Source organism: Sinocyclocheilus anshuiensis, unplaced genomic scaffold (genome assembly GCF_001515605.1).
Source record: "Sinocyclocheilus anshuiensis isolate Anshui unplaced genomic scaffold, SAMN03320099.WGS_v1.1 scaffold1162, whole genome shotgun sequence".
Classification (NCBI taxonomy): domain Eukaryota; kingdom Metazoa; phylum Chordata; class Actinopteri; order Cypriniformes; family Cyprinidae; genus Sinocyclocheilus; species Sinocyclocheilus anshuiensis.
In genome coordinates, this window is record NW_015540875.1 from 1,098,354 (window position 1) to 1,106,771 (window position 8,418).

The following is an 8,418-nucleotide window of genomic DNA, read 5'->3' on the forward strand; positions in this document are numbered from 1 at the left end:
TTGAACTGGATCATCGAAGGTCAGAAGCAAAGACATTGGTTAATAGAATGGGATTAAATACATAAAATCATATTTGTGTTGTTTAACATTTAATTATTGCAGGTTTGCGTCATATTCTTAGTTGCATTATTTTTATTCATCTTGAGGAATACTGAATCTGTTTTTTTTTTGTGAGTGAGATGAATTAATGCATATTCATATTTATTTATATTTATATTTATATTTATTTAAAAAAAGTAACTCAGATATTCTCTTGTAAATTAAAAAGTAATGCGTTACTTTACTAGTTACTTGAAAAAAGTAATCTGATTACGTAACTCACGTTACTTGTAATACGTTACCCCCAACACTGCACATATGTGACCACAAAACCAGTCGTATTGGTCAGTTTTGTGAAATTAAGATTTATACATCATCTGAAAGCTGAATAAATGAGCTTTCCATTGATGTATGGTTTGTTAGGATAGGTCAATATTTGGCTGAGATACAACTATTTGAAAATCTGGAATCTGAGGGTGCAAAAAAATCTAAATATTGAGAAAATCACCTTTAAAGTTGTCCAAATGAAGTTGTTAGCAATGCATATTACTAATCAAAAATGAAGTTTTGAGTAGGACATTTACAAAATATCTTCATGGAACATGATCTTTACTTTATATCCTTATGATTTTTGGCATAAAAGAAAAATCGATCATTTTGACCCATACAATGTATTATTGGCTATTGAAATATACCCGTGCTATTTGACTGGTTCTGTGGTCCAGGGTCACATGTAATAATATACCCATAATAAAGTCATAAAGGGCCCAGATAACTTAATGAAACTGTCAAATTAAAATCTTTGACAATAGTAGCTGCCATGACAAAAATGTACCATGGTAATCTCCACAAAAATAACAGTTACTGTAGTAAAACTGCACTAACTTGATATTAACCACAAAATAAACAAATCTCATTTTAATTTACTATGGTTTTACTTAAAACGAATGAGTAAATATTATGCATTACTAATGTTACTAATATTATAAGTGATATTAAATATAAAAAAATTGAAAAACATACATAATTTATATAATTTTATATATAAATGTAGTTTATATTTAAATATAAATATATATAGTAAATATAAATATAGTTTTCATGATAAAGGTAATATACACTTAGGTAATATACATTACACTTGTTAATATTTTTATTAACTCTTTTAGTAAAGTGCATAAATATTATGCATTACTAATGTTACTATAATATAATAAATATAAAAATCGTACAAATATTTATATGTAATTTTATATATGAATATAATTTGTTATATTTATATATGAATACATATAATAAATATAAATATAGTTTTCATGATAAAGGTAACGGGACAACATTACACTTTCTGCATTTTTGTTTGTAATATTTTTATTAATTCTTTTGTCACATTAAAGTATTAATTCAACAGCAACAACAATGATACACTATAACTTATTTAAAATGATCAATTAAAATAAATAAATTAGGGGTTGAATTAGAGGTTTCATTGTATTATTCATCTATTTTTCCAATGATATTTCGGTCTGAAAACAAGCCTATGATAAGTCTGCATTGAAATGTCTCCATTAGGCTGAAGCTGTGGGGTGTAATTTCACTAATGATGAGGATTTACTATGAAAAAGACAAAACGATCACCAACACATTTTCATTCCTGTCCCTTGTTTTGTCACTTAATCTGTCCATTTCATTTCACTGGTGGTGTTTTGGCTCAGAGTCTCTTTTGTCTTTGCAGGGTTTACAAGCTCAAGTGAAAGCTGAAAAAAAAGTGTCCTGAGAGGAAAACAAATAGGGATGAGACCGAATGGTATGTACATTACAATGAACATTTGTTATTTTCAGTCATAGTGTTTGTTTGAAATAAAAAACCTGACTTTGAAAAATCAGATAAAAAATCTTTATCTGATAGCCTGTGAGTAAAATTCAGAAGATGTCTGTAATTTTCTCTTGGTAAGCTTCAATAGCTAGGATTCATTTTGCTGTACTGAGAGTAAATCAGTTTCAAACGCCTGGATTTCCAGACGATTGCATAATAATGACCTGCCGCTTGTGAAATCACTGTATTTACAGTGTGCTTTTCATCGCTCTAGCCACTTGAGGCCTGTTGAATGATGAAATTGGGTCTTGCTCTGTTGCGCCGTGGCTTTGTATTGCTCAGGGGCGTCCATGGGATCAACATGATAATATGGCAGGCAGGCGGCGAAGGGCAGCCGGGGACCCGTGCGTCTGTGAGAATGGAGGAGGCTTCGGTCTCAGCACTTCCTCTCTGAAGGTCAGGGCCACACTCTGTGCTGAGTGCCTTTGTCATGCTAATGGAGGGTGTAAACGCCAGCCGCAGCGACTCCCCTCATTCTCCCCCTTCCTTCGGTCCTTCAGTCCACGCACTCATCCGGCTTGTCTTATATACACCCCAAAAAGAGATTTCTGTTCTTTATTGGCGTCGATGGTTCCACGAGGAAACTTTAACATCCATGGAACCTTTCCATTCCACTAAAGGTTCTTATAAGGTTCTAGATTTTTCAAATGTTCTTCACACTAAGAAAAAATGGTTCTTTTATGAACTGTTCACTTGAGGAATCTAAAATGGTTCTTCTATGGCATTGCTGTGAAAACTTGCTTTTGTAACATTTAACAATTTTGTAAAACTGTACAAAACCTTGCTGCAGTGATGGAGACATTTTGGGGTACATTGTTCATTTAAATAAAGAAACAACACTTCATTTGGTTACTTATCTTACCCCTAGATTTATGTTATAATGACATGTTATATTCTGATTTGGTCCAAGTATCCGTCCCTTCGCTTTTTGACTTTTTTTTAACAATATTGATGCCGTTTCCATGTATGTTGGACATTTGCTGACTGCTCATCCATTGAAAAAAAAATGCTTAGAATTTTTAAAGAGGATGTAGGCATAATTTATGTGTCTACGAAATTCATTTCAAGCATTTAAGCAGATGCCTTTCAAGCAGGGTGTATAATCATAATCATAATCATATGAGAAACAAATTCAGTCAAGTGTGTACAATCTTTTACTGTACATTATTGGAATATATAATGAGTAAAATTCATATTAATTAGAAAAATCTATCTATCTTCTACTAAATATTTTAATATTATATATATATATATATATATATTTCATTTATTTAATGAACATGCTTTAAATAAATCTGATATAAATTAGCATAATTTAAATTACTCACTGAAAATCATTCCGCCATTGTGCTCAAACCTCATTTGCATTGCATATTCAATTATGATTGTGTGCGAGGTTTGATGTCAGTATACAAAAGAGTTGCAGAATAATGTGAATAACAGCTGACATTTCAGTCTGCTGTCTGTTATTGTATGACTTCAGCATGAAACATGAATCATAGACTGCATTTATGAGACTGACTGTTATTGTGTTTTTTGTCTTTGACAGGTGACCATATGCATTTCAAGAAAACAGAAGACCGACATTCTGTAAATATCTCCTTTTGTGTTCAATGGAAGAATCACAGAAAAGATGGTGAATTGTATTTTCATTTTGAATGCTCTGTTCCTTTAACATTCGCTAAGTGACGGTTTACTTCCATCATTGACTCATTGACACCTGCCAAGCTGTGAGATGTATTACAGCACTGGCTTTATCAGACAGGCCTTGCTGAGGAAGGATTCAGACTGAGAACAGGACAGACTGAACTCTGGCAGTGTGAATTAGCAGTGGCTTTTATGGATGAATTCCCAGAGGGTCATTAAGCATCAGCCTTTTCTGCGTTAGCTGTGCAAATGCGCGGGTTACCTACGCACAAATGGATCTGTGCTTCTGTAAACTTTATTAGAGAACGTATGGAAATGACAAACAAAGCAGGCTGCAATTAATGGATATCATCTTTTATTTTTCTCAAACAAAGCCTTGCGAGAAGCTTGATATTTATTTGAACAGGCAACCCCGGCTATAAACCTCTGCCAAAATAAGAATGCCCATATTTCTATTAAAAATACCGGAGAGCGAATTTCATGGGGCTTATGTGTTCAGTCATGTACAAAGGGACCTGTATTAAGGAAGTCTCCTGAGGCATTTTGTGGGTAATGTGCTCATTTGAGATTGTTCCAGACCTCACGGACAAACCAAAATGCCTGCCTTTCACAATACAGTGGCTTTACGGTGCAAAAACATAAATGTTTACTTTGTGTAATGACTGAACAAAGCCATAAAGAGTGTGTAAATGAGTATTATGGTTTTGTGAGTTGCAGCGGCACGGATGCGTTTACCTGCTCTGATGGAATCAGTGTGTCTGGAAACACAAGTAATGCCTAATGAGAAATCATCATGGAAATAAGTATGCAATAAAGCACTCGAGGCTGTGCATTACTGGGATTTTACTAGAGGTCTGAGTTCATTTTTGGTTTTATAAAACAATGGCAACAGTGGTATTATAAAAGACACCAATGTGCAATGAATAGTGCAATTATTTTACAATAAATGGTATGTGTTGAGAAAAGAAATTGTTTTAAATATGTAAAAAAAAAAAAAGCTTTTGTGGTGCACTCCTAAAAAACATGGCATTACCGTGTTCAATCATCATGTTATTGTCATGGTACATGTCTGTATTATTATATACTATTATAGGGTTTCTTATTATTTTTAATTAGCTTTTGTTTTTATATATATATATATATATTTTTTTTCAATTTAAATTATTTTTTATTTGATCTAATTATTCAATAATTCAACTTAAACATATTTTAGTTAGTTGCCAAGACATTTTCTTTTCTTTTTTATTTAAGTTTTCAATTTAACATTTTTTAAATTGTATTTCAGCTTTATTTCAATTACTGAAAATGATTTTTAATAAAACAAATATGGTGTTAATATGTCCAAAGATAAATGCCATCATCACGGTACACTTCCACAAAAAACATGGTATTACCACGTCCAATCATCATGGTATTACCATGGTACATGGTTTGTGTTTTTATATCCTATTATTGTATTTCTTAATATTTTGAATTAACTTTTATTTTTATATTTATTATAAAACAAAAGTTTTTCTTCAAACATTTATATTTTATTTTAATTCTGCTTTATTTTTTAATTACTGAAAACTTTTTTTTAAAGGAAATATGCCATTTTTAATTTTTAATTTAAATATGCCCAAAATCTTTAGTAGTAAACTTAATTTATGTAGCTGCCAAGAACAGATCTAATTTTTGTTTGCATTTTGTAAATGTAGGTTTTCCATCTGACATTTATATTTTATTGTATTTCAGCTTTTTTTCCCAATTACTGAAAATATTTTTTGTTTTAGTTAACAGTAACAGCACTGTCACATGTCCATAAACCCATTATAATGTCATGCTAATTAAAAAAAAAAATTAAAAAAAAAATTAAAACACCAAAAAAACACATAAAGATTATGGGTGATACACACAACATCAGATGAGTATGACAGGAATTACTTGTCTAATAGCCCATAGGGATTCAAATAGAAATGTGATCACAAGGTGGTGCTCTTACACTGTCAGTGTCTGATTCCTCTTGAATCTGCCTTCATATTGCAGGTTTAGCAGCGTGATTGAGTCATTAGGCTCTCAGAAGGTCTGTTCTGTGTCGGTGTGTTACAGCACTGTCAGACCGATGTCACATCTGCTCGCTGAGTTCAGCAACACACACCATCTAAAGAAATCACTTCATTTTAAATTCATGAGTGTGAATCTGAATCGGCTACAGGATGCTTAATTGAAATCACAGGAAAAGCAATTTATTGAAATCCAATTCAAAGCAATTCATCACTCACATGTAGATGCAAATTTTATTAGTTTTTTTGTGGCAAAACAAATAATGAACTAGTTGAACTAGTTATGTATATAAAAAACAGATTCTACATTTCGTTTGCTTTAACCCCTTAACTGTCACCCCCCAATTTTTAAAATAGGCATGCAGTTGCACTATCCAAACTTAAATTGTTGTAATTTATGAACACTTTGGAATACAGACATAAGGTTGTTCTCTTTTTAAAGAAGAAAATCAGCAAATTATCGCAAAAGTGGAATTTTAAAAAAAAATTGAAGTATCAAAAAGTTATAGTAGTTTAAATTTACTGTCAAGAAAATGCACTATATTAATTTTATTTTATTTTATATATAATAAATATTTTACATATCAGGTTTTACTCTAAAATTGGTATAAAATTATAGCCTTATGTCTAAATAAGTTTATGTTCCAAATTTGAAGTTGATATGAAAAAAATTGAGGTTCCTGTTAGATTTTATTTAGGGCGTTATACCACAAACAGCCACCGGATGCCATCCAAACTCTATTGAATTTTTTTTAATGCATTTTTCTGTCACAAATGTCTAGATTTCTCTGCCAATATTACTTCTATAATATAACGCAATGTCTGATTTCGAAATGGTTGATGAATCTTGGGCTTCTAAGCTTTCAAATGATATATGATTTATGATGATTACTAAAAGATTTGATAGAGAAAAAAGACAACAACAAAAAAGAGCGCCAAATGTCCCACAGGTGGGACGGTGACAGTTAAGGTTAAACAATTAACTCACTTTAATGTCTCATTTTCTGATAACTTAATATAAATATTGATGTAAAAAATGTAAATGTATTGATTTTATATATAAATACATGAAAAAGCAGTTCTTATCTGAATGTTCCAATTTAAAGTCTTCAAATGTGAGTAAAACATCTATAATAATAATTATAATAATAATTGATGCATTAAAAATATACATTTAATAAATAAAATATAAATACATTTTTAATTTTTAGATATTTTTGACATTATATAGAACTTAAATGTCCTTAAATTCAATTCAAATTCAAATTGCACTCACAGTTCTGCATCTTGTTTGGCACCTCGATTCAAATTCAATTAAAAAAAAAAACGAAATTATATTCTAAAAGTCATATGTGATTTATTTTTGAATGGCGCACAATCCTGGTGAGATGCTTTGATTCTGCGATGACAAAAGCTTGAAATACAAGAGATCCTTCTAGAGACACAGAGGAACGCAAGACAAACACATCAATGTGATGCTGTTTCTACACCTGAAGGATGAAAGCAGACTCTGACGGTAATGTGGCTCTTTGGAAAGAGAAATGAGAGATTCTTAGCAGGGAGACTTTGCTCTGTTGTCTCTCGGGAGGAATGAATCTGTCACCGCTGTCACTGTTACTTGATTTTATGAGATAATGCTTCTTTTTTCCCGTCCAAACAACTCCAACATAAAAGTGCTGTATGGATCGGCTCGCATAAAATGTCCCTACTGTCTGACAGATATCAGTGAAAGAGGCGTCCTGAGAAATCACAGCTGTCTGTGACAGAACGACACTCTGTAAAGCTCACAAAACAACCTGATGGTGCGACATTAACGTTTAGCCAATCAGAGGAGTTTGAGGCACTTTCTGCCTGTCAGTCATGTCGAGCGTTCGGCTTCTAAAGCGTTTTGTATAATGCAGCCTTTCTGAAATCCTGCCAATAGTTAACGGTAATTTAACTGAATGTAATTTAAATGTAATTTATTCACAATCCCATGTCAACACGACCAGGTCACAATCCACCCCACAAATTACATATAATTAGACAGTACATTTTGCACAAAATGAAGCATATTTTAAGACTCTTGCATAAATTACTTAGACATTATTTTCATGACAAGTTACATTTTAAAGTTGTTGTTTTTTTACTTGTTACTGTGCAAAATATTAATATTTTTACATGATATATTACATAATATTTATTTTAATCAGCATAACTTCAAGACACTAAAATAGAAATTACTTTGTTTTATTAATTTCATATTTTTTTGTAATAAACATAATTATTTTTTTGCATTGCTGTAATGCAATTTGTGGAGACACAGTGACACTTTGTGTCCTGAAAGTACATTTGTATGGAAAATGGAACACACATACTGGTAAAAAATGTATAGCCTGAATGCACTGTAAGTCGCTTTGGATAAAAGCGTCTGCTAAATGCATAAATTATTAAATTATTGTATGAAGCATATCAGGACTAAACAATTATATCATTTAAATGTCAACAACATGGTTTTCAGGAAATAATATTGTCATAAAATTCTATATATTGATACGCAAGAAAACACTTCTTTTATCAGATTAATAGATGTATGTTTAATAGTAAATGTAGTCAATTAAAAAACTACACACATTTAAATGTTTGAATCTAGATATTTTAGTTTTGAGTTTTTTTGGGGGGTAATTCCTATCATAATTAGTGATTCTAATTACTGTACTACAAAAATAAAAATATATTTTATTAATATATATTTTTTATTATCTTATTATTTTAAATGTTTTATGTAATGTTTATGTTTATGTTTTAATTTAATAATATAATGTATTAAGGTAT

The 8,418-nt window shown here is 31.0% G+C and overlaps 1 long non-coding RNA gene across 1 annotated transcript; it reads left to right on the forward strand.

Annotated features, from left to right (window-relative positions):
* The first annotated feature begins 1,772 nt into the window (after positions 1–1,772).
* LOC107688203 (uncharacterized) lies at positions 1,773–4,397 on the forward strand. The gene is made up of 3 exons (XR_001634207.1): positions 1,773–1,846; positions 2,130–2,311; positions 3,465–4,397. It is a non-coding gene; the product is annotated as an uncharacterized LOC107688203 (long non-coding RNA).
* The last annotated feature ends 4,021 nt before the right edge of the window (positions 4,398–8,418 follow it).